The sequence below is a fragment of the Silurus meridionalis genome, chromosome 23 (assembly GCF_014805685.1).
Source record: "Silurus meridionalis isolate SWU-2019-XX chromosome 23, ASM1480568v1, whole genome shotgun sequence".
Classification (NCBI taxonomy): domain Eukaryota; kingdom Metazoa; phylum Chordata; class Actinopteri; order Siluriformes; family Siluridae; genus Silurus; species Silurus meridionalis.
This window is the reverse complement of record NC_060906.1, coordinates 2,546,896-2,574,063: the sequence shown is the minus strand read 5'-3', so window position 1 is coordinate 2,574,063 and position 27,168 is coordinate 2,546,896. Positions and strand designations below refer to the sequence as shown.

Genomic DNA, 27,168 nt, shown 5'->3' with positions numbered 1-27,168 from the left:
AGGTGCTCAGCTCCCGTCAAGCTGCAGAAGAACCCTCTTGACCCTGCTGCCAAAGAAGGGAGACCTCACCCAGCTGAAGAACTGGCGCCTGGTGTCACTACTGTGCACTGACTGCAAGCTGCTGTCAAATGCATTAGCATCGAGACTGACGAAGGTGATGGAGCAGATCATTCACCATGACCAGATGAACTGTGTGCCTGGCAGGTCGATATTTGATAGTTTACTTCATTCGTGACATTTTGGACGTCTTCAGGCTATTGGACTTAAAGAGTGGTCTGATTCTCCTAGACCAGGAAAAGGCTTTTGACCGGGTTGAGCATAAATACTTGTGGAAGGTGCTGGAAAGCTTTGGGTTCAACCCCGGTTTCATAGCCATGATCAAGGTACTGTACAGTGAAATTGAGAGTGTACTTGAAGGTCTTTCTGGTTTTAATATTTCACGTGCCAATTCTTCACTCTACCTATCTGGTGATAAACAACCTGTCAGCATTGTCTCTGTGGCACAAGCTGGCGTGTGTGGATCGGCCGCCAAACCTGCTAGCAAACATCCAGGCCCTGCTCGTTGACTTCTTCTGGGATCGTCTGCACTGGATTTCACAGACTGTCCTCCATCTGCCCAAGGAGGAAGTGGGGCAAGGGCTGGTTCATCTCGCCAGCGGAACTGGCTGCTGGAGGAGCCCCTGGTCAATGGGAGTCGGCTGGACATCTCCGGTGCAACCACCCCCACACTGTCCAGAGCCTTGATCTCCTCAAGGATCGTCACACTCTGGAAGCTGCTGAACATCGCAGGGACAGACCTGTCACGAGGGAAGGACCTGGCTGCACGTATAGGACAACGGTACCTGCGTGTCGCTAACCAGCTTCTACACCAATGGAGGTCTACACTAACAGCAGAAGAGCGTGTTCAGCTGAAGGATTATAAAAACGATGAGAGCAGTCCTGCAGAGGAGGAACCCTTTCTCCAGCAGGACATAGCTCCTGCCCTTGACGTATGTGGTGGCCCTCTCCTGGAGTGCAGGGGTGAAGGGGAGATGAACTTTGGGACAGTGACGTGGAAGCTGCTCTACAGGGCCTGTGTTAAAGTATTAAACAAGAAAATACTGAGTGTGAGTGTGGACCCTCAGTGGAGAAATGTTTTTGGTTTTAACAATGATATTAAACCAGAGTGGAGACACTGTACAAACCACCATTACCTAAAAAAGCTGCCGACCTCCAGTGGAGGATTTTACACTACATTATCTCTGTGAACTCTTTGATTTCTGTTTTAAACCCAAATGTTTTACAAGACTGTCCGTTCTGTTCACAGAGAGACTGTTTTTCATACTTTTATACACTGCTTCAGATTACAGTCACTTTTTGAGTTTTTAAAACGTATTTTAAGTACCATGAATGTGACATTTACTAAAAAACCCCGCAAAAAAACACTGACTGTGATGTCATGAATCTTCTCCAGGCTTTGTTGTTGATTTTAACTTTTACAAGAGTATGGGGGATCTGAAGATGTTCGAGGCTTTGTGGTGTTGTGGAGAAGCTCTTTGTTCATTAAAAGAAAAATTATTGTACTTTGCACCAGAGCTCAGCTAAACAATTACACCAACCCCCATCTTTTAACTCTCATTGTCTTGTTTTACTGTTGTCTATTTATTATTTCTTTTTTTATTGCTTTAACCATTATATTTGACTATTTATCTATTTATTTAACTTTTATGTCTTGTTACCATCCAGAACATATCGTGACATGTTAAACAAAGGATTGTAAAAGTAAAAAAGTCTCTTTCTCACAAACACACACACTCTCTGTCTCTCTCTCTCTTTAAGTGCATGACTTTACTGGAATACCCTCTTTCTATTGGAGTCTTTTTAAAGTGTGCACTTTTTTTCAACACCAGTGGGTGAGCAGGGGGTCCCCCCTCTAGATAGGTAGATAGGTAGGTAGGTAGGTAGGTAGGTAGGAAGGAAGGAAGGAAGAAAGGAAGGAAGGACTTTATTGCCATTGCATTGTACAGGTACACAGCAACCAGAAGTGCAAAATGTAGCAGTCGTGCAAAAGTGCAGATAAATATCTAGCATATTTACAGCAAGTGGTATATATGAAGCAAATACAGTGAATAAATATAAAGGCTATAACAGTGCAGAGATGTGTGGACATTCAGGAGTACAGTGAATAAATATAAAGGCGTACAGTGAATAAATATAAAGATTATTATAGTGCAGATACGTGTGGACATCATTAAGAATTACAGAATTACAGAAATGGTTCTGAGGCTATGGCATTGAAAAGGAATGTGCAGAAATATATATATATATATATAATGTATATACACATAAATGAATGAAATGTTGGGCAGAATGTACAGTAATGATATAAAGATACACGGCTAAAATAGTGCAGATGTAATGAGGAGTAAAAAAGATTATAGTACAGAGGTTATACACAGTGTTTTGTTTTGTTTTGTGTTTGTTTTGTAGTAATTTAACGGTGTAGTGTAGAGTTCAGTAGTGTGATGGTGGATGGAAAAAAGCTGTCCCTGAACCTGCTGGTTCTGGTGCGTAAGTTTCTGTATCTCCTTCGTGATGGAAGGAGGTTAAACAGTTTGTGACTGGGATGTGAAGAGTCCTTGATAATGTTGTGAGCTCTGCGCAGACATCTGCTGTGGTGAAGGTGTTCAATGGCAAGTAGTTGGGTGCCAGTGATGCGTTGAGCCGTTTTGACCACCCTTTGCAGTGCTTTATGTTCACACACAGGTTGTTGGTGGCACACCATGCTGCCAGATTATGGATCTCTTTCCTGTAGGCCAATTTGTCGTTGTTGTCAATCTGGCCGACCACGGTGGTGTCATCTGCATACTTGATGAAGATGTTGGAGTTATACAGAGAAGCACAATCGTGGGTGAACAGGGAGTAGAGTAGTGGGCTCAGAACACAGCCCTGCGGGATGCCAGTGTTCAGAATGAGGGTTGAGGATACCTGGTTGCCCAACCTAACAGATTGAGGTATGTTGGTGAGAAAGTCCAGAATCCATCTGCAAGTTGAGGTGCAGATACCCAGGTCACTGAGCTTAGTGATCAGTACAGTAGGGAGGACTGTATTGAACGCAGAGCTAAAGTCAATGAACAGCATTCTGATGTAGGATTTGCTTTTATCCAGGTGGGTGAGGGCTGAATGAAGAGCTGTGGAAACTGCATCCTCTGTTGACCTGTTCGGGTGATAGGCAAACTGGTATGGGTCCAGTGTAGGTGGTAGGCCCACAGTGAGGTGATTCAGGACCAGTTTCTCAAAGCACTTCATAGCAATGGGGGTGAGTGCAACTGGGCGAAAGGCATTCGGCAGCTGAGTGCTTAGGCACAGGTATGATGGTTGTAGTCTTCAGGTATGTAGGAACTGTGGCTTGGGCCAGTGACAGGTTGAAGATGTCAGTGAAAACCTGTGCCAGTTGTCCAGCGCATGCTCTGAGAACACGTCCCGGTATGCCATCCGGGCCAGCTGCCTTGCGTGCATCCACTCTGCTAAACACTGAATAGACGTCCGTTGTTGAGAGTGAAAGTGGGCTGTAAGCAGTAGAAGAGTCCGTGGTTGTTGTAAAATGTCCTGTGCTTTGGTCAAAACGAGCAAAAAAGAGATTGAGTTCGTCCGGTTGGAAGGCACTGCTGGTTGGTTGAGCTGTGCGTTTGTAGTCTGTGATGGGCTGGATGCCTTTCCACATGCATCTAGGGTCAAAGTTGTGGAAGTGCTCTTCTATGTGGAGTTTGAATACGAGTTTTGCTTTCCTGATGCCCCTTTTCAGGTTGGCCCTGGCTCTGTTGTAGTCCTCTGCACTGCCAGATTTAAAGGCAGCATCTCTTGCTTTCAACAGGAGACGGACTTCAGAGTTCATCCACGGCTTCTGATTAGGAAAGCATTTCACGTGTTTGACGGTAGTGACATTGTCAATGCATGCGTTAATATGGTCCAAAACAGATGATGTGTAAATGTCCATGTCTGTGTGAGAGTCCAGTGTGGCCTGTGAGGCAAACATATTCCAGTCAGTATCCTGAAACTGTTGCTGTAGAGAAGAAATGGCCCCCTCTGGCCATACCATTACTGTCCTCAGAGCAGGTTTCACACGTTTGATCAGTGGTGTGTATTTGGGTAGCATGAACAAAGAGAGGTGATCAGACTGACCCAACTGGGGGAGGGGAATGGCCGTGTATGCCCCAGGTATGTTTGTGTACACCTGGTCCAGTGTTTTGTCCTCTCTGGTAGAGCAGGAGACATTGCGGTGAAATTTTGGTAAAACAGATCTCAGGTTGGAGTGGTTAAAATCTCCAGCAACTACAATAGCTTCTTCAGGATGTGCAGACTGCTGTTTGCTGATGGCTGCATGAAGTTCCTCCATAGCTAGCTTAGCATTAGCATCCGGCGGAATGTACACCCCAGTCACAACAATGGCTGAGAACTTTCTCTGTAAATAAAAGGGTCTGCACTTAAGCATCAAATACTCTAAATGAACAGAGCAATGACTTTCAGTAAAATTTGAGTCCGTGCACCATGATTTGTTGACATAAATGCACAGACCTACACCTCTGTGCTTACCAGAGTCCACTGCCGTCCTGTCCGCCTGAAAACACTGTGACCCCTGAGCTCAATGGCGCGGCTGTGAATGTTGTCGTTGAGCCATGTTTCCGTAAAAAGCATATTACATTCCTGAATCTGTTTGTGTGACGATATCCTGAGCAGCAGCTCATCCATTTTGTTTGCGAGAGACCGTACCTTAGCAAGGAAGATGCTTGGAATTGATGGTTGATGCGGGTTTAGCCTTAGCCTAGCCCTGATGCCGCCTCGCTTCCCCCTCCTTTGTTTACGGTCTCGCCACCGGCGCTGTGGTCTTGCTGTCGGCCGAGCGGTGTTCGGGCGATTTACCGAGGGAGTTCAAAGTTGGTTGAAAGCCTGTATATGTAATTGTGGGCGATGTCTAATAATGTTTGTCGGCTGTATGAGATGTGTGCAAGCCTGTTCTGAGTGAATAAACTTGCTGTTGATGAAGAAATTGCTTCTAAATCACAAAATCTGGAGAGATGCTGGGCCTTGCGTTGTGCTCCCGCCATCATCTTGGTCATCTATATGTATGTATTGGTATCTATTGGTTGCTAAAGGAACCAATCATCTTTGGGGCTCGTCTGGACGTATCGAGGAATGACCTCCCTGGACTCAGATAACTTCTCCTGTTTAAATGTTCCTTTCAACTACAAGACATTATCTGCAAAGCGGGCCCAGGTGTTGCGGACACAGAGACTGTTTCATCGCACTTGGGGATCAGATCGCTACGGTATGCACAAAAATTCCTCAACAAACTGGCTAAAGGTCTAAACCCACAAGAGAGTCTGGGTGCTGCAGTCCCTGATGCTACTGATGCCTTCCCGGACATGATCATGACACCTGCACTCGGAGAATCAAGCCACAGTAGTCCACTGCTAAACCTGGGACAACATGAAACTATACATCTGTGTACGTTTAGTGGTAAAGTGATTTACAGAAACATTGTAAAGGTGTTAAACAAACACACGCTAAAAGAGCAAACAGACACTGTGTGGCGCGACAAGTTAATGATTCCTGAAAATGTTAAACCGGTATGGAGAGTATTATACAAACCACTATTGACTAAAAGGGCAGGTGATCTCCAGTGGAGACTCTTACATGGTGCTGTAGCTGTGAATGCTTTTGTTAACAAAATCAATCCCACAGTAAGTGATTCATGTCCTTCTGTTTAGAGAGAGAAACAATATATAATTGTTTTATGGACTGTAAAAGAATCTCACCTCTGTTTATTCTCAAGTTTATTATTTTCTCTTCTGAAGTAACATTTACTAAGAAATGTTTTGTTTTTGGTTTCAAGTACACTGTGAAACAGAAATATACTTGTCAACTGGTTAATTTTATTATAGGCCAAACGAAACTCGCTGTGTACATCAGCAGGAAGAACAAACTGGAACAGAAAGCTGGAAAGGAAATTGTACCCATCTTTAAGAACATGAATAATTGTTGATTTTTAACCTAAATAAACTGATGAACACATTGTACACTTTTGGTATTGAATGGTGCTGTAATGATGGTCTGTGTTCAGTAGCCAATGGTGAACTCACTTTTACACCAGTGCTGCAGTGATCAGATCACACAATCTGCCTTTCCGTTTTGTGGTGGTTTTCTTTTTTTTTTTTGTTCTCATTGACTGTACCTGAGAGATGTTTTTTTTGCATAAAGTATTTTTAAAATAAAAATTTTGCTCTCTCTCTCTCTCTCTCTCTCTCTCTCTCTCTCTGTGCATGCACGGGGGAAGGGTGAGCGTGGCGTGTAGAGCACGGGAGCGGTTGGCGTTTTGCCAATTTTTTTCGGCGTTTTTCACTTTTTTGGCGTTTCTTCGCAACTTTTGTTGTTTGATGTTTAAGTTCCTTAAACATCTAGGAAATATTTTGTGTGTGTGTGTGTGTGTGTGTGTGTGTGTGTGTGTGAGTAAGTGTGTGAGTGAGTGAGTGAGTGAGTGAGAGTGTTTAGCATGGCGTCTTCAGACGCGAGGGTGTTTGAAAGTTTGATTCGCCGGCACGGTGTGTGTGTGGTGTGTGGTGCGAGTGTAGAGGAGTGTGTGTTAGCTATTGGTATTGTGGTGGGGTGTGAGAATATTGTCTCTGCCTCCAGAATGAACAGTGCCGTTGTTGTTTTTCTCGATAGAGTGACCAAATTAGATCAGAAAGGAATTGTGTTAAATAATGAATGTATACTGGTTTCTCCCCTCAGTTCTCCTGCTAAGAAAGTCATGTTGTCTAATGTTCCTCCTTTCATTAGTGATGAGGCGATTCTTAAAGAGCTGTCTCGATATGGGCGAACTGTCTCCCCCATGAAAAAAATCCCCTCGGCTGTAAGTCCCCACTGATTAAACACTTGGTCTCCTTTAGGAGGGTGGTTTTTATGATATTGAATGAAGGTGTTGAGGAGCTGAATATGGTTTTCAAATTCAGGATTGACGGGTTTGACTATAGCATCTTTGTTTCCACCGATGCGTGAGGCACCAGTCACTACACTAGTGCAAGGGGACGGGGGAGACGTGGAGATGGAAGAGCCTCTTTTCAAAGTTCCGGCAAAGAGGAAGAAACGAGGTAGAGGACAAGGGAAAAAACTGGCTAAAAAAGAGGTTAAGGCATTTTTAAGATAAAGGAGTTTTTAAGAACCACAAAGTGGCAAAAGAATATTTCAGTTGAGGAGTTCTTCCCTAACCGCAAACAATTTATTTATGACGTTAAGCATTTTAGAAGAGAGGGTTCCTTCACCGAGCAAGAGATATTCTGTCTAAAGAAGCTGATAATGAAGGTCAATAGGGAGAACTCTGATGAAGATTGATAAAGTGTGCAGTGTTTTTTTTATTTTGGAGTGTTTTTTACCATTTGTTTGTTCTTATCTATATTAATTTTTTTATGGAAGGAATCCAGATTGTGAGTCTTAACATAAATGGAGCAAGGGAACACGCAAAGAAAGCGAAGCTATATGAGCTCATTAGACAGAGGCGTGTTGATGTGGTCATGTTGCAGGAGACCCACAGCGACAGCAGTAATGCTGCTGACTGGGTGAAGGAGTGGGACGGGTTGGCGATTTTAAGCCACAGCACGCTTAGTGGTGGTGTTGCCTTGCTTTTACTCAATTTTATTCCTGTTTCTTACAATGTAGAAGAAATTTTAAACGGGAGGCTTTTAAAAGTAAATGCTTTTTATGAGAATGAGGTTTTTGTTTTTATCTGTGTGTACGCTCCCACCAGTGCAGTGGAGAGAATAACGTTTTTAGACAAACTTAATGATGTTATTTTGAACTGCAGCACTGCAGAGTTTTTAGTTTTGAGAGGGGATTTTAACTGTACAGCAAAAAATATAGACAGGAATCTTGTAAGCATCTGTGGGAGTTGGTGGAGACCCACGACCTCTGTGACATATGGAGAAATTTCAATAAAAAACAGAGGCAGTACATGTGGGCTCACTCCATCGACAACATGCTCTCCCTGGCGAGATTAGATCGATTTTATGGTTTTAAGCATCAACTGACTTATTTTACAAAGTGTTTTATTTTTCCAGTAGGCATCTCAGATCATTGTTTGGTTCAGTGCACCATCGCAAAAAAAATGTTAAACCAAGGAGTGCCTACTGGCATTTTAACACTGCACATTTAGAAGATGCTAATTTTAGAGAGTCTTTTATTTTTTTATGGAATTGTTTTAAACGTGAAAAGGCAGCTTTTGACTCCTACAGCAATGGTGGGATGTAATCAAGGCACAAATTAAGATTTTTTGTCAACAGTACACTCACAATGTCACGAGAGACATTGCCCGATCTCTGAAAGCTCTTGAGATAGAGACGGTGGAACTCCAACGTTTGGAGGCCACAGGAAATCGAGGGCATATTGAAGCCCTCAAATGCAAAAAAGCCAAAATGAACGACCTGTTAGGTACTGCAGTGCAGGGGGCGCTGGTCCGGTCACGCTTTAAAAGCGTCACTGAGATGGATGCTCCTTCTAAGTTCTTCTTCAGTTTAGAGCAAAAGAATGGACAGAAAAGGTTTATGCATGCTGTGCGGACGGAATCAGGGGATCTCGTATCAGAGCCTTCTGAAATTTGCCAGCAGACAGTCAGCTTCTATTCTAAGCTGTATAGCAGCGAGAGGTCAGGGGCACAAGAGGTGAAAGAGAGCTTCCTTCAAGATCTGCCAAAGCTCACAGAGTCAGTGGCCGGAGAGTTGGACAGGGAGCTGTCACTCTCTGAGCTTCAGGAGGCTCTTCAAGGCATGAAGAATGGGCGGGCGCCAGGAATAAATGGTCTCCCCGTCGAGTTCTTCAAGGCATTCTGGGAAGTAATAGGGCAGGATGTGCTGGAGGTTCTAAGGGAGAGTGTGAGAGGTGGTCAGCTCCCGTCAAGCTGCAGGAGGGCCGTTTTGACCCTGCAGCCAAAAAAGGGAGACCTGACCCAGCTAAAGAACTGGCACCCGGTGTCGCTACTGTGCACTGACTGCAAGCTGCTGTCGAAAGCATTAGCATCAAGACTGACGAAGGTGATGGAGCAGATCATTCACCATGACCAGACGTACTGTGTGCCTGGCAGGTCGTTATTTGATAACGTTTACTTAATTCGTGACATTTTGAATGTCTCCAGGCTATTGGGCGTGAGGACTGGTCTGATTTTCCTAGATCAGGAAAAGGCTTTTGACCGGGTTGAGCATGAATACTTGTGGAAGGTGCTGGAAAGCTTTAGGTTCAACCTCGGTTTCATAGCCATGATCAAGGTGTTGTACAGTGAAATTGAGAATGTACTAAAGGTTAATGGTGGTTTATGTGCTCCTTTTAGAGTGTACAGAGGGATCAGGCAGGGCTGTTCACTGTCAGGAATGCTGTACACTCTTGCAATCGAACCTCTTTTAATCAACCTAAGGGGTTCTCATTCTGGTTTTAATATTTCACGTGCCAATGCTTCACTTTACCTGTCGACATATGCGGATGCCGTGGCAGTAATGGTGGGATCCCAGTCTGATGTGGATGTTCTGACTGATGTTTTAGGAAGGTTTGAATTTTTATCATCAGCAAAAGTGAACTGGGGAAAAAGTGAAGCAGTTTTAGTTGGGAGTGGGGAGGTGGGGAGCCGACACTCCCAGGAGGTTTGGTGTGGAAAAAAGGAGGTTTTAAGTACATGGGTGTCTACCTGGGAAGTCAAAACTCAAAATAAATAAATATCCCTGAGAATGGGGTTCTTGGATTAGAGACACTAGCTAGGAGTGTGCGCTGCTTATGTATTTTTTTGTGGTTTAGTGTAGTTAAGCTAGGGCGTGTAGAGGTGTCAGAAACTTGCTTTGTTTAGAGTTAGGTTAGTGGTTTATACTGAGTTAGTTGGGTTTGTTTTATTGTGTTCTTTTCTTTAGCACCACTCCCCGCCCCTCTCTCCTGTGGGATTATTTATGTTTTTGGTTTTGATTAGTTGTGTAAATATTGTATATACTTTGTCATTTCCTTTCTCATTGGTTGAATAAACCCTTTGTATTTTATTTGGTTTACATGTCCTTTACTCCTGCCTATCCACAGAATGATCACAGTATGAGTTTTACAGCTTCAAACCCTAGACTAACAAAAAGAAGTCGTAACAGTGACCTTCAGGAAATTAAGAACTGGAGACCAGTGAGCCTGTTTTGCTCCGATCTGAACATGTTATTGTGTGCCTGGTAGGTCTATTTCTGAGAACATTTTCTTGTTGGAGATGTAATAAAGGTTGCTGGCCTGTTGGTCATTAATTTAGGGCTCATCTCCATTGATCTGGAAAAAGCTTTTGATAGGGTTGAGCACCAACATCTTTGGAACACCCTTAATGTTCTTGGTTTTGGCCCAGGTTTTATTGGAGCAGTTAAAGTGTTATATAAAGACATTGAAAATATGCTAAAAATCAATGGTGGTTTGTCCCCCTTTTAGTGTTAACAGGGGCATCAGACAAGGTTGTGACTCTCTGGAATGCTTTACTAATTAGCAATTGAACCATTATTAAACAAAAGACGGTCTAATATAGAAAACCTACTGTTACCTCATGTTAATCTGCAACATCAGATATCAGCATTATTACCTGGTGGGTTAACTTGGAAAAAAGGAGGTCTAAAATATCTAGGAGTGTTTATTGGAGATGCTGTCAGACAAGAAAAGAACTGGTTTGAGGTGGTTGAAAAAATAGAGTGTAGGTTAAAAAATGGAAGTGAATTCATCCACAACTTTCCTTTAGAGGACATGTAATAATGAACTATTTGGCTGCTTCAATATTGTGGCACAGATTGATATGTGTAGACCCTCCTTCAGGTCTGCTTTCCAGATTACAAGCAACGCTGGTGGACTTTTTTTTAGGATCGGCTTCAGTGGGTCCCTCAAAGCGTACTTTTCTTGCCTGTGGAAGAAGGAGGTCAAAGTCTGGTGCATCTGTTTAGTAGACCTGCAACTTTTCACTTGCAGTTTATCCAGAGACTGTTAACTGGGCCTGAAGATCTAGTTTGGAGGAAAGTGGCTCAGAACATATTACAGCAGATCGATGGACTTGGACTTGACAGTACTCTGGTATTTACGGGTCACAAACAATTGAATTCTTTTCATCATGGACTATTTAAAATGTGGAGACTGTTCAGGTTTATCAGGGTTTGTAAAACAGAGTCATTGTTTTGTTTGCTTGAGGAGGCTTTGGTTGAAGGATCTCGCTTTGACTTATCAAATGAGTGTTTGCCAGGTCTTTCATTAAGATTTTGTGGCTCTGGTATGGTAAAGTTAAGGAACGTAATTGATGTGGCCTCATTTAAGTGATGCTTAGGTCCTCACACCAAACTGAATTTATTTTAAAACTCTGAAAAAAAGACTAACAGAGGAAGAACTAATTATGTTTCAAAACTTTACTGATGGAAGTCTGATTCCAGATATAAAAGATACCTTTCTCAAAATCACCATTTCTCCTGATGTAAGAGGTATGTGTGGCACACTGCTGGATATAGAAGGTCTAAAAGATATGGATCTGAGTTTAGCTGAAGGAAAAGAGCTGTAGAAGTGTTTTGTCAGAATGTTTCAGATTGGGATCAATCTTTCACTTAAACACACTTACTCTCTCTTCTTCACACACACACACACACACACACACACACACACACACGCATAAAAGAAACAGACTTGTTCTTGTCAATATACAGATTATTTATCTGAATTCTCTCATTTACACAATCTATTGTTTATATTTCTGCTTCCATCCATCCATCCATACCACTAATTTCAAAACACACACAGGATGTGTAACGTGTAGAAACTGAGAGAGTGAAGTGTGTGTCATTGTGTATCTGCAGGTTGCGTGATTGTGGAGTATCAGATGAAGGCTGTGCTGCTCTCGCTTCAGCTCTGAGATCAAACCCCTCACACCTGAGAAAACTGGATCTGTCTGGGAATAAAGTAGGAGACTCAGGAGTGAAGTGTCTCTCTGCTGTACTGGAGAATCCTCACTGTAAACTGGAGATACTGGGGTAAGATCATCTCTCTGAGAGTCACATGACCTGCTCCTCAGTAACACACATTCTCTAATAGTGAGACTGAAGCAGAGCTTTTAGGTTCAGCATCAATGTTCTGAGGAGGAAGTTTATAGTTTTATTTTTTACTTTTGTTTGTTAGTTTAAATTAGTGTTGATTTAATTTTTATCTTTTTATAATCATGACTTTTTTGAGTTTTGTATTGTTTTAGTTTCTAATATCTAATAAATGTAGAAAAGTGTTGATATAAATGTGAATGTGACGAGGCAGAATAATGAAGAAAGAGAAGATGATCTAATATCTAACAAGCTACAAAAATCCTCCAGTGTAGAATTGAGCTGTTGTGACTTTTATTGCAGCTCAAAAATAAAATCAAACCTGCAGCATTAAATCTGTATTTCCAGTAGATTAACACCTGAAAATACTGTCTGGAGCTGAAGAACCTACAGCTTCTTTTACTCCACATTCAGATTTCAAAGATCTCACTTTACATGTTTCTCCTTTTCTCTCTTTTAGTCAGAGATGTGAGTGTGATGGTCAGAGATGTGAGTGTGATGGTCATGGATGTGAGTGTGATGGTCAGTGATGTGAGTGTGATGGTCAGTGATATGTGTGTGTGATGGTCAGTGATATGTGTGTGTGATGGTCAGTGATGAGTGTGTGATGGTCAGTGATGTGAGTGTGATGGTCAATGATGTGAATGGTAAAGTTAGAGAAGAGAGTGAAAAGATCAGTAAGGGAAGTGAAGAAGAAGATCAGGTGGTGTCTGTGGGAGCTGAGGGAGTTCAGGCTTGTGAGGTGGAGTGTTCTCTTGAGAGCATCAGAGATGAGGAACAGTGGTCAGACACGTCTGAAATGGATCTTTACTCTGTCGAACAAATAATCAGATGTTTGGATGAGACTAAAGGAAAAGAGGTTGAAGTATGCGATTTATTTCCCTATCTAGAAAATTTTGTGTCTTCTGAGGAAAACATGTTCGCTCTGAACCACACCACAGCAGAAACATCTTCATTAAAAAACTCTCAACAGCAATCAGACACGGTGAACAACCTGGAAAAGAGACTAACAAGGGGAAATCTACATAGTCATCATGTTTCCTCTCCTGTTTTCCTCTTTATCACCTCTCTATTATCTCTCTCTCTTTCTCATGGAGATTCTGCAGGTGGGATCCCTGAGTAAAATGAGATAAAGGACAGAAAAAAGAGAAATAGTTCAGAAAGTAAAGGCTTAAAGAAACTGAGTAGAATCTTCCTGCAGGAGACACATAGTGACGAGGGCAATGAGGTGGATTGGGGCTTGTGGTGGAAAGGAGGAAAAATCTTGAGTAACTTATATTAGTGCTGGAGTCGCCTTTCTATTCTCACCTAATGTTAAAGCACAAATCTTCTCACAGGATGAGGTAGAAGCAGGTAGACTCTCATAGTGAGAGCTGAAATCAACCACTTCAATGTTTTGATTGTAAATATTTCTGCTCCTAACACAGGGTCAGAGAGGTTGAAGCTTTTCTCTAAGTTAGAGAATGTTAGAGAAGAAAACACCAGTAGAGCGACTTTATTCTCCTGGGGGGAGACCACATGCTGAATCAGCAAGAGTAAGAACTAAATCCCTGAACTTCTCAGACAGATGGAGAGAAAACAACCCACAAACACGCCAGTACACGTGGGTGAAGTTCGACACAGGCAGGGTTTCTGCAGCACGTTTAGACATGTTCTACATATCACACACACCATGAGGAACACAGTCACACACTCTGATCTTCTCCCTACACCACTTTCAGACCATAAACTAATCCCAGTCCAGTGCACACTAATAACAAGAACACAGAAGTTCCTACTGGCATTTCAAACAGTTTTTTCAAACTTTACAGGAAAAAACATTGTGTGAAAAAAGAGAAGAGGTTTGAATGTGTTGAATCTATGAGTCAGTGATGGGAGATCGGGAAAGTGCATGCAAAGTGTATTGAGGTTTAAAGCACTTGTGGACGTCGCTCTGGACACGGGCGTCTGCTTGATGCTGCACATGGGAATGTAAACACTTTGTTTATGGCCCCAAATATACAAAGAGCAGGAAAGATACTCAGCTACTACTGAACTTTTTATTGGGGAAATGAATTGATAAAATGTTTGTGTAGAAAAGGAAGTGAAATGGAAAAGAATAAACTGAATTGATGCTCTTTTTAGAGGGTTAATACAAATACGTGTAAAAATCCAAGTCAAGTCAAGTTTATTTCTATAGCGCTTTTCACAACAGACATTGTTTCAAAGCAGCTTTACATAAATCAACAGTGAAGGTGAATGATGTGTGTTTATCCCTGATGACTGTGGCAAGGAAAAACTCCCTTAGATGTTATGAGGAAGAAACCTTGAGAGGAACCAGACTCAAAGGGGGAACCCATCCTTATTTAGGTGACATCAAGAGTGTGATCATAAATCTTTTAACAGTACAGAACACTGGAGAGTGAGAACAACATGAGTACTGGAGTGTAAGATTATAAATGATGTTCTTTCTGCAGTCTTATACAGTCTATATGGTTAGTAGCCCCTAGTTTTATGAGCTGAACACTTGTGATCATCACAGATCCAGCATCAGCTTCTCCATGCCAGAGCCTTTAAACACTCCAGGAGGTCCAATGTCAAAACCACACATGTAGTGGGATCCAGTTGGCACTGGTACGTCTCTAGATGGTTCGGGATGTTTGCGAGTTCGGCATCTACTTCTTCAAAGGTCCGTAATCCTCATGAGGTGGGACGTGACTGGAGCTGGCCAACCTCAGGATGCCTCGGGATGGGGAGAGAAAGAGAAGCAGTGGAGAGAAATTAGCGTAGCTGATGTTCATGATATTGTGATGTGTGTTATATGTAGAACTCGCTGAAAAGATACGTCTTTAATCTGCACTTAAACTGGGTGAGTGTGTCTGAACCCTGAACACTGTTAGGAAGACTATTCCAGAGTTTAGGAGCTAAATGTGAAAATGATCTACCGACTTTAGTGGACTTTGCTATTCTAGGAATTACTAGAAGTCCAGAGTTTTGAGATCTCAGGAAGCATGACGGATTGTAATGTGTTAAAAGACTGGAGAGATACATGGGAGCCAAACCATTTAGTGCTTTATAAGTAAGAAGTAATAGTTTGTAGTCTATTCAAAACTGGAAGCCAGTGTAGGGATGATAAGATTGAGTTTATATGGTCATATTTTCTTGACCTTGTAAGAACTCTTGCTGCTGCATTCTGAACTAACTGAAGCTTGTTTATTAATGATGCAGGACATCCACCTAGTAATGCATTACAATAATCTTTTCTGGAGGTCATGAACGCATGGACGAGCTTCTCTGCATCAGATATAGACAACATTTTTCTTAGCTTAGAAATATTTCTAAGGTAAAAGAAGGCTGCTTTTGTAACTTGGTTGATATGATTATTAAAAGACAAGTTGCTGTCTAAAATAGCTCCCAGGTCTTTTACCGTTGAACTAGTGGTTACAGAACATCCGTCTCAATGCAGGTTGAATTGCTTTTATCTTTTATCTTTTGTCTTATCAGAATTTAGTAGTAAGAAGTTATGGGTCATCCAATCTCTTATTTCTTTAACACACTCAGTTATCCGAGTTAATTGAGCTATATCGCCTGGTTTTGATGAGATATATAGCTGGGTATCATCAGCTTAACAATGGAAGCTAATTCCATGCCTTCTAATAATATTTTCTAAGGGAAGCATGTATATTGTGAAAAGCAGGGGTCCTAGAACTGAACCTTGTGGCACGCCATAATTTACTGGCATTAGCCTGGATAGCTCTTCATTTAAGTCTACGAAATGGTAAGGATCGGACAGGTAGGATTTAAACCAGCTTAATGACTGTCCCTGAATGCCGATGTAATTGTGTAAGCGATCTAGGAGGAGATCATGGTCTATAGTGTCTATAGATCTAGTAAAACTAACAGCGAGATGAAGCCTTGGTCTGAAGCTAAAAACAGGTCATTAGTGATTAGATTAGTGATTAGAGCAGTTTCTGTACTATGATGGGGCCTAAAACCTGACTGAAACTCTTCAATGATATTGTTCTCTTGCAAGTGGGAACATAACTGGGCAGCGACAATATTTTCTAAAATCTTAGACATAAATGGGAGATTTAAAATGGGTCTGTAATTCGATAGCGTGTTTGGATCCAGATTAGGTTTCTTAATAAGGGGCTTAATAACTGCTAACTTGAGGGATTTAGGGACGTGACCCAACGATAGTGAAGAGTTAATAATATTCAGAAGAGGCTTACCAGCTGTATATAACACTTCCTTCAATAGATTACTTGGAATAGGATCTAACTGACATGATGTTGATTTAGCTTTGGTAATAACATTATACAGCTCTTCCTGTCCTATACATGTAAAACAGTGTAGTTGTGGAGTTGTAGGTGAGATTGTATCAGGAGATGCTGTCAGAGGTTGGACCGCCACAGTTGTTTTTCTAATGTTATCTATTTTTTCAGTAAAGAAATTCATAAAGTACTCACTATTAAACTGTGATGGAACACAATTTTCAGAGCCCTGATTTGTAGTTAATTTAGCTACTGTACTGAAAAGGAACCTGGGATTGTTTTTGTTGTTTTCTATGAGTTTGCTCAGGTGTTCAGCTCTAGCAGCTTTCAGCGCCTGTTTGTAGCTAAGCATACTGTCTTTATACGCAATTCTAAATACCTCCAATTTAGATTTCCTCCATTTTCTTTCCAGATTACGTGCTGTTCTCTTGAGGGCATGCGTATGACTATTATACCAAGGTGCAGGTGTTTGTTCTCTAACCTTTTTTAACTGGATGGGGACAACAGTGTCTAATGTGCTAGTGAGGATAAGGTCTATGTTGTTAGTTATTTCATCAAGATTATTAGCAGTTATGCGTTTAGCGAGAAATTGAGATAAATCAGGCAGGTTATTTATTAATCTATCCTTAGTGGTCTAAACAATAGTCCTACCAGGTCGATAACGTGGTAAAACACGGCTAAACTGCTCTACCGGTAGTGTGACAGTAAGAGATAATGGTCTGTGATGTCATCACTCTGAGGTAAAATATCTATATCAGTGATGTCTTCTCCGTGGGATATTATTAAGTCTAGTGTGTGGTTAAAACGATGAGTTGGTCCAGTGACGTTTTGTTTAACCCCAAAAGAGTTTAATAAGGTGACAAATGATAATCCCAGAGCATCGTTTACATCATCTACATGAATATTAAAATCTCCTACAAGCAGCACTTTATCAAAATTGATCAAGAGGTCTGATAGGGAACAAGCAAACTCTTGAAGAAAATCAGCGTAGGGCCCTGGGGGTCTGTACACGGTGACCAGAGCGAGTTTTCTATGCATGTCTGAAAGCACAATTTTAAGAATGAGCACTTCAAATGATTTAAAACTGAATCCTAATATCTGACTAACATTGAGAGAGGCACTATAAATGGTAGATACACAGGAGACAGAAGAGAGATAAACATCATCACAGCTACAGGGTACGATCAAAACCAACACCATGACTGTGACACTGACACACTGCTATTCTAAAGCTCTCTGCTGTTAGTAACTACAGAGTGATTAGATGATAGAAAACCTCCAGTAGAATAAAGTAAATCCACAGTGAGAACATCATAAAGATCTATCTAGCAGGAAAAATGTGAACTTCTACTCTAATCATTGGAGCCCATGTCTCACCATGTCTTCCTTCTTCACCCTGTCACAGACACGACCCAGAATCCACTGCTGCAGATGAATTCCAGAAGAAGTTCAAGTTCAATCTGGTGAAGAAGTTCGAGTGTTTGAATGGATTGATGCTAAAGCAGGAAAACCGAACACTCCTGAATGAGATCTACACAGAGCTTTACATCACAGAGGGAGACAGTGGAGATGTCAATAAAGAACATGAGGTGAAACAGATCGAGGCAGCATCCAGGAGGAACTCAACTGAGGACACACCAATTAAATGCAGTGACATCTTTAAACCCCTACCTAAACAAGACAAAGCCATCAGGAGAGATCTGAAAAAAACCTTATCTAAACAAGATGAAAAACCCATCAGGAGAGTTCTGACAAAGGGAGTAGCTGGAATTGGAAAAACAGTCTCTGTGCAGAAGTTTGTTCTGGACTGGGCTGAAGGGAAAACAAATCAGGACGTCCACCTCATATTCCCACTTCCTTTCAGAGAGCTGAATGTGATGAAGGAGCAGAAACTGAGTCTGGTGAAGCTCCTTCGTGTGTTTTTTAAGGAGATGAAAGAAATGGATATTTCCAGGTTGGAGAAGGTTTTGTTCATTTTTGATGGTTTGGATGAGTGTAGTTTTCCTCTGGATTTCCAGAAAACAGTGAGAGTGTGTGATGTAACTGAATCAGCACCAGTGCATGTGCTGCTGATAAACCTGATCAAAGGGAACCTGCTTCCCTCTGCTCTCATCTGGATCACCTCCAGACCAGCAGCAGCTGATCAAATCCCCTCTGAGTGTGTCCATCGAGTCACAGAGGTACGAGGGTTCAATGATCCTCAGAAGGAGGAGTACTTCAGGAAGAGGATCAGTGATCAGAACCTGGCCAATAAGATCATCACACACCTGAAGTCATTAAGAAGCCTCTACATCATGTGCCACATCCCAGTGTTCTGCTGGATTTCAGCTGCTGTTCTAGAGAGAATGTTGGGTGAAGCAGAGAGTGGAGAGATCCCCAAGACTCTGACTCAAATGTACACACACTTCCTCATCATTCAGACCAACATCATAAGAGAAGTACCTACAGAAGCAGGAGAGCGATGAAGAAATGCTTCTCAAACTGGGGAAACTGGCTTTCCAGCAGCTGGAGAAACAAAACCTGATCTTCTATGAGGAAGACCTGAGAGAGTGTGACATTGATGTGACAGAAGCAGCAGTGTATTCAGGTGTGTGTACGCAGATCTTCAGAGAGGAGTTTGGGCTTCACCAGAGTAAAGTGTACTGCTTTGTTCATCTGAGCATTCAGGAACATCTCGCAGCTCTGTTTGTGCACCTGACCTTCAGGAAGGAACAGAGAAATGTTCTTAAACAGGATGATGGTGATTATAGTGACTATATTGTGGGCTTTAAGACACTTTCAGATGTTCACAGGAGTGCTGTAGATCAGGCTTTAAAAAGTCAGACTGGACATCTAGATCTTTTCCTCCGCTTTCTCCTGGGTCTCTCACTCGAGTCCAATCAGAAACTTCTACATTCCTTAGTAACAAAGACAGGAAGTAGCTCCCAGAACAAAGAGGAAACAGTTCAGTACATCAAGAAGAAGATCAGTGAAGATCTTTCTACAGAGAAATCCATCAATCTGTTCCACTGTCTGAATGAACTGCGTGATGATTCTCTAGTGGAGGAAATCCAGCAGTATCTGAAATCTGGAGCACAAAGTGAACTTTCTCCTTCACAGTGGTCTGATCTGGTGTTTGTGTTACTGACATCAGCACAGGATCTGGAGGAATTTGACCTGAATAAATACATCACTCCAGATAAGATCAGAGATGAGATTCTTGTGAGAGTGATGCCTGTGATTGCAGCATCCAGAAAAGCAATGTAAGTGAAGCTGAATGAAATTGTTCTACTGTTACAGTGTTAAGAACAAATCAAAGGTCTGAGCTGTTCAGATGAATCGAACTCTGCAGGACTCTTTAGACTTTTTCCTTTCTCTTCTTAGAAACCTTTTAGATCAGACTCTCTTACTTTCCCATTTGGATTCCTGGATCTCATCCTCCATGTTGATACAACGTGTGTGTGATGTTCCTCAGCTGAAACTCTCGCCAAGCCAAATCTGAACATCTCCGACTGTCAATTCTTATTATTCCACCATTTAATCATTGTGTACAACTGATGTGTGTGATGTTGAAAGTGAGACGCTGCAGTGAAGCTTTGAGAACTTCTGCATTTCTGTTCATTATCTTTTATTTCCTTCAGTATCAGATGCAGTGAAATTACAGAGAAGTGGAAGCTCTGACCTCAGTGCTCAACTCAGAAACCTCCAGTCTGAGAGAACTGCATCTGACTGTCAATACACTGGATCTGTCTGAATAAACTAGAAGACTCAGGAGTGAAGCGTCTCTGCTCTACTGGAGAATCCTGAGTGTAAAGTGAAAGATCTGAGGTAAGATCATCTCTCTGAGAGACACAAGAACTCACTAAAAGCTGCAGTGAATTGTTGTATACAGTGTTGTTTTTCAGGTGAAATTTGCTGTAGCAGTACAACATCCAGAACAAATCTATCAGTAATGAAACTTCTCACTTCCACTAATCATTAATGCACTGAGAATTAGATCCATGTGTGAATAAAACTCCAGTTAAACAGAGAGAAAGAACCTGATTCATGACTTTGAACAGAAAGCAGCAATACCTTTACACCTCTTGTACACATAATGACAGGAATCTCAATCACAGCAATAATCATTGGTCAGGTTTAATATTATCTTGTGATTGGACAAGAGAAGGGAGACGGTCCACCATAACACACACATCATCTTCAAATCATCATCATTGCTTTTTCAACCTGTTTCTAGACGTCTTACCATATTATTCTTCATTGTCAGAGATTCCTCTGCTCCGTTTGCAGAATGATGAAGTGTGTCAGCTTGCATTGCTCTGGACTTCCCAGTTCCATTCTCTGTTTCTCACACTCTCTCTCTGTTTCTGCACACACACACACACACACACACACACACACACACACACACACACACACACACACACACACACACACACACACACACACACACACACACACACACACACACACACATTTGGTCATTAGTGCTGCTCTACTTCTAATCCCCTGCTGTGAAAATGAGCTGAAATACACCTTACACTGCCACCTACTGGTCATTTACTCTCTCTCTCACACACACACACACACACACACACACACACAATTTTATCTCTATTAAATCATCTTTAAATTCATTTACTTTCATTGATAAATTATATATTTTTGATTTACTTTGTAAGTCCTGGAGAAATCTGCTGCAACTTATTTTACACAAATGAAATCTGTCCATTTTGTAGTCGGGGAACTCACTACATGACTGTCTAGACGAGGACTTCCATCAGTGTCTGTGACTGGTTCTCACACCAACACTGCAGGAACGAGGGAGAACACACAGGATGTGTAATGTGTAGAAACTGAGAGAGTGAAGTGTGTGTCATTGTGTATCTGCAGGTTGTGTGATTGTGGAGTATCAGATGAAGGCTGTGCTGCTCTCGCTTCAGCTCTGAGATCAAACCCCTCACACCTGAGAAAACTGTATCTGTCTGAGAATAAAGTAGGAGACTCAGGAGTGAAGTGTCTCTCTGCTGTACTGGAGAATCCTCACTGTAACCTGGAGATACTGAGGTAAGATCATCTCTGAGAGTCACATGACCTGCTCCTCAGTAACACACATTCTCTAATAGTGAGACTGAAGCAGAGCTTTTAGGTTCAGCATCAATGTTCTTAGGAGGAGGTTTGTTTGTTTTCACTGCACACTGATGATTTGTCACAGAGGCTTTGGGTCTGATGTACGTATGTGTGAAGCTGCAGCACAAAACAAAACCTTTCTTAAAACCACTGCAATGTGTCTGAAATGACTGTGAAACTGTTAGAGTTCATTTTCCGTAACACACACACACACACACACACACACACACACACACACACACACACACACACACACGCGAGGTTGTTCCTAGATTTTTAATGGAAGAATTTGCAAGAGGATTTGCATTTGGCGGGGAAAAAAAAAAACAGAAAAACTGGCAACACGCCAACCGCTCTCACGCTCTATGCATGCACAGAGCGAGAGAGAGAGAGAGAGAGAGAGAGAGAGAGAGAGAGAGAGAGAGAGAGAGAGAGAGTGTGTGTGTGTGTGTGTGTGTGTGTGTGTGTGTGTGTGTGTGTGTGTGTGTGTGTGTGAGTGTTCAGCATCCCGTCTCAGCAGTGTTCGGCAACGTTTCTTTTAAAAGTAATGAATTACAATATTGAGTTACTCCCCAAAAAAGTAACTAATTAAGTTACTTGGTTACTTTTTATGGAAAGTAACGCGTTATATTACTTTTGCATTACTTTTGCGTTACTTGTATCTGTTTCACACCTTACAGGTGTAATATAGATAATTGCCATTAAGAAATAAGTTTTATTAGGGCAAAAGACATTTCTTAAACATTTAAAATGCTTAATAACTTCTTAGAGAACAATAAGATGATCGACTAAATTTTGACCACAAGGCTGAACATTTCCAGTTGCACTTCTGTGCACTGCTTTTCAGTCTGCCTTCGCCGTCAGGAATGTAACTGTCATTCGTGTATATAAGATTAAGGTTGTGGGCTGCACACCGGTGATGTGGAGGGAGAACATACCTTTCGCTGTCATCTTGTAAAACATCGTGCAATTCCCTAAATATGACCTCGTCCTCGTCTACATCATTCTCTGCTTCATCATCAGCTTGAAACATTCTAAACGCTTTTACAAAGTTCGCGCTATTATCAGCGACCGTGGCAGTTTATCTTCCCACAAAGAGCAAATGAGCTGTGAATTTGCTCTCTGTCTCCACTGCGATGGCATCGTACATGTGTCTCCCATGGAGAACTTTTATTCTGAGCAGTCAATAGAGCTGCAGTGGTGGAAAGTCGGAAAAAGTTTTCTATATTTCTGTATATATATATTTAATTCAGTATTTATTTTTTTATGCAAAATAATTTAAGTGAAAAATAACTCGCATTACTTTTTTTAAAAAGTAACTCAGATATTAATGTGTACATTTATAAAGTAACACGATACTTTACTCGTTACTCCAGAAAAGTAATATTATTATGTAGCGCACATTACTTGTAACGCGTTACCCCCAACACTGCGTCTCAGAGCGTGAGGTTGTTTGAGAGTTTGACTTCCGGTGTGCAGGTGGTGTGAGGAGAGTGTAGTGTGTGTGTGTGTGTGTGTGTGTGTGTGTGTGTGTGTGTGTGTGTGTGTGTGTGTGTGTGTAGAGGAGTGTGTGTTAGCTGTTGGTAATGTGGTGGGACATGAGAATATTGTCTCTGCCTCCCACATGAACAGTGCTATTGTGTTTCTGAACAGTGTTGAAAGAGTGAATAAAGTGATCCAAAAGGGAATTGTTGTAAATAATGAGTGTGTACTGGTTTCTCTCCTCATTTCTCCTGATAAAAAAGTGTTGCTATCAAATGTTCCTCCTTTCATAAGTGATGAGGCGATTGTGAAGGAGCTGTCACTGTAAGAACGTTTAAACGGGAGGCTTTTAAAAGTAACTGTTTTTTTAGGAGAATTAGGTTTTAGTTTTTATCTGTGTGTATGCTCCCACCAGTGCAGTGGAGAGAATGAAGATTTTAGACAAACTCAACAATGTTATTTTAAAGTTTTTAGTTTTGGGAGGAGATTTTAATTGTACAGCAGACAATATGAACAGAAATCATGCAGAACCTAATGTAAATTCCTGTAAGCATCTGTGGGAGATGGTGGAGACCCATGATAAAATATGGAGAAATTTAAATAAGAAACAGGGGAGGGGGTGGGGGGTGCAAGATGGCAGACAGGGAGTTGCAGCGGTTTCCTTTAGTTCCTACACCAATCAGCTAATTACTTACAATATTTTTTAATTTATTTTGAGACGCAACACCACAGTTTTGGTCATGTGATTGTAGTATTATGTCTTTGGAAACCTTTTGGCCACAATCTTTTTCAAAAATTCCCCGTGGTGCAAAAAAGCGAGAAGAAGGACGACGGTGTGTGATGATTTACCGGAACTTTGTGAGGGTGAGGCTAGTGGCGATCTTGAGTTAAATCCGGTTATGATAAAGGCGCTTCAACACATTACCGAGACGATTTCAAAAAACAATAAGCACCAAACTCAACCCTCTAGCTGAGATTGTACATATTCATTCTCAACCATTGTAAAACTGCAAGACTCGCCTGGAAGAGGTGGAACGAAGGATCACCTCGGGGGAGGAGTTAGCAGAGAGTTTGCAGGCCTGTGTTTTGGCCCTTTGAAGTGGAGCTGCATTACTCACTGATCATGTAGATGATTTAGAGAACAGAGGACGGCACAAACATGTTCGCATTCTTGGCTCACCAGAGGGGGCAGAAGGTTCTAACACGGTGTCATATCTCCAAAAATGGATCCCGGAGCAGACTAAAGGTGGCTAAATCAAGATTAAAAGGGCTCACCGCACTCTAGCTTCCAGACCAGTAATAGAATAAGAGACTCTAAGTAATAAGTAAAGAACGCAAATCAGAGTGAAAAATTATAGTTGTGGCTGAGCGGTGTGGACGATGTTGGTAAGCTTGTTTATTTCTTGAGTGAGTTGTGTTTGAAAGTGTTCTGTTCTGGATTTTCTAAACTGAAATGATGGTTCTTTGGGACTTGGGTTCCCTTTATGAGAAGAGAAGATGCTCCCTTTTCCCTTTTTGCAGAAGATTGTATGGATGGAAGGCTTCAGTTTATCTTCAGTCGCTTCTTTGTGCCCTCATTGCATCAGAATATACCGTGTATAGACGGTTAATAGAAATGTAAGAGTTTCTACATGGAATGTAAGAGGTTTACATGGTAAACTTAAAATCCAGAAGGTCTTTAATTGGATAAGTAAAGAGCAGGTTGATTTCGCCCTGTTGCAGGAGACCCACCTGAATGACAGGCGGCGCTCTAATCATAAACATAAGTCTTCTTCTTCTTCTGGTTGCATTAGTGGTCACAGGGAATCATGTTTCCACCCTGTTCTAGTGCCTCTTTATGCAAATGCATGTCTTCTCACCACATCCATGAATCCTTACCTTCCTTTTATGGTGGTAATAGAATTTTACAATGGAATGTATGTTTGCATGTAAACTTAATCTGAAGGTCTTCGATTGATAAAAACAGTTCATTTGCCTGTCCCATCTAATAAACTCATTTCTAATCATAAACATAAGTGGTCAAATGTATTTCTCCTCCTTTACAACTAGCAGTAGGGGTGTCACTATCCTGGTGAATAGAAATGTACATTTTAAGATCTTGAATAGTGTTAAGGATAAGTGAGGCTGTTATGTTGTAAGGGGGTTGTTAAATGTAGAGGAGACCCTTTTGAATGTGTTTCTCCTGCCGGGTTTTGCTCCTGAGCTTCTTACTAATGCTTTTTGGGATCTGTTGGACGTTGCGTCCGGCACGGTGATTATAGGGGGGATTTTAACTGTTTGTTGCATCATTTATTGGATAGACCCCCTTCTAAGAATTGCCCTCCCTCTAAGCAATCTAAAACTTTATCTGCTTTGTGTGAAGAGTTGGACTACACTGATGTCTGGCGTACTCTTAACCCACTGCACACAGAATTTACATTTTACTCCCCTCCTCATAGGTCGTATTCTAGCATTGATTCTTTTTTGGTTCCTAGTGCAATTTTGCAATATATCTCATATACTATAAGTAATACTGTTGTTTCTGACCATTCTATGTCAGGGGTCGCCAACTGGCGGACTCCGGTCCGAACCCGGACCCCAAATGTGTCTAGTCGGAAAACAAAACCTTTTCACATAATGAACTAAATATATGCAAAATGCATTTTTGTAATAAAATCACATTTATATCAGGCACATCAAGGTCAGCTCAGTAGAGCAGTAGAGCCGAAACTTGGTTACTATGCTCACTGTTGCTACGATCAGACGTGCAGTTGCTCGTGCAGTGTAGACAGCAGAGAGTGACACGCAAACAGATGAAACTTTCAGTGAGTGAAAAACAATGCTGTTCTCATCAATAAGGAAAGTTGATGTTGAAAACCGAATATTTTCAAAATTAATTGGTGGAAAAATACGCATTTGTTCTTCCTGCATCGAGCTGCATTGAGAAGCGTGTCTCATTTGCCTCTCGATGGAGTCTGTTGTGGTCATTAAACTTCCCCTCAGCAGTCAACAGCGAGCCTATGAGTGTTCACTGAGAATACAGTGGATTTTAGGAAAACATAACAAGCCCTTTATACATTTTATTTACATTTCATGAATGATATTGCTGATTATATTTTTACCAATGCAACTTGAAGTATAGAATAGAGCAATGTTAAACATTAGATACATTTATAGAATAAGTGTGGAGTTTAAATGTGATTTTCTGCACAAGTGAGGTCTGTGTTTATTACTTATGGTCTGTTCTCCCAGTTCAGCAGAAACAAGCTTTGCTTTTTTTTTTTTTATTTCTTTTATTTATCATTTTTATTAATTTATAATGTGTCAAATAAATAAACAGTGTCTACACTCTTTAGTCTGGCAAAAAGCATCAATTCATGTTTTTAGGTATATAATTGTTCGGAACTCGAGGAGGGTTCATTTACTGCACCTCAAGCAATTTTATTTGAAGACCCCTGTTCTATGGTAATACTGGACGTTAGTGGGAAGACCTTCAAAATCTATTTCAAATCTTAGTTCTGAATTTAAGATTTTTTGGTCAGTTAATTCGAGGTAAATTAATGATTCGTCCCTTTATGCAATGGGTTTGTCTACTTTACTTTACACGTCTTGCAGCTGTTGTCACAAACGGCCACATCTCGGACAATTTGAATCTGTTTCGGGGCACTAGACAGGGATGTCCCCTCTCCCCGCTGCTTTTTGCCTTAGCGATAGAGTAGATAGTCTTCTGTGCCAAGTTTGGTGGAGATTATCTAAAGCTAACTATCTAAGGCTAATTTTATACCACTATTGGATAAAGTTTGGAATGATCTAATTAGATGGTCAGGTCTTTCTCTCTCCTGGCTTGGGTGGATTGCAGTGGTGACGATGAATGTAATGCCCAGGCTTCTTTATCCACTACAGATGATACCGTTCCTTTTGCCGAATAAAAGAATAACGGAATTGAATGGATGGCTTAGTTAATTTATATGGAATAAGCGGAAGCCTCGACTAAAACTCTCTAACTTACAGCTTTCCAGTTCTTCTGGGGGATTGGATTTGCCAAATGTGAGAGAATATCAGTTGGCCTGCAGCTAAGATTCCTGGCTGAATGGCTTAAAGAGGACCCTGGGTCTATTTGGCTTGACTTTGAGTCCTCTTGGTCGTCTTGCCCTCTAAGGAATATATTATTTGTTAGAGGCTTCAAAGTAGTTAAGTCATTATGTGGTAACAGAATTTTATGGAAGACGTGGTAGGATAGAGGGCAGGGCTGAATG

The 27,168-nt window shown here is 41.4% G+C and overlaps 2 protein-coding genes across 2 annotated transcripts in view; one reads left to right on the top strand and one right to left on the bottom strand.

Moving 5' to 3' along the window:
• LOC124377340 (ribonuclease inhibitor-like) overlaps positions 1-27,168 on the bottom strand; it is a 351,047-nt gene that overhangs the window by 157,399 nt on the left and 166,480 nt on the right. The gene's annotated exons all lie outside the window — the stretch shown is intronic.
• Positions 1-27,168, top strand: part of LOC124376841 (NACHT, LRR and PYD domains-containing protein 14-like) — a 216,556-nt gene that overhangs the window by 184,097 nt on the left and 5,291 nt on the right. The window lies entirely within an intron of this gene.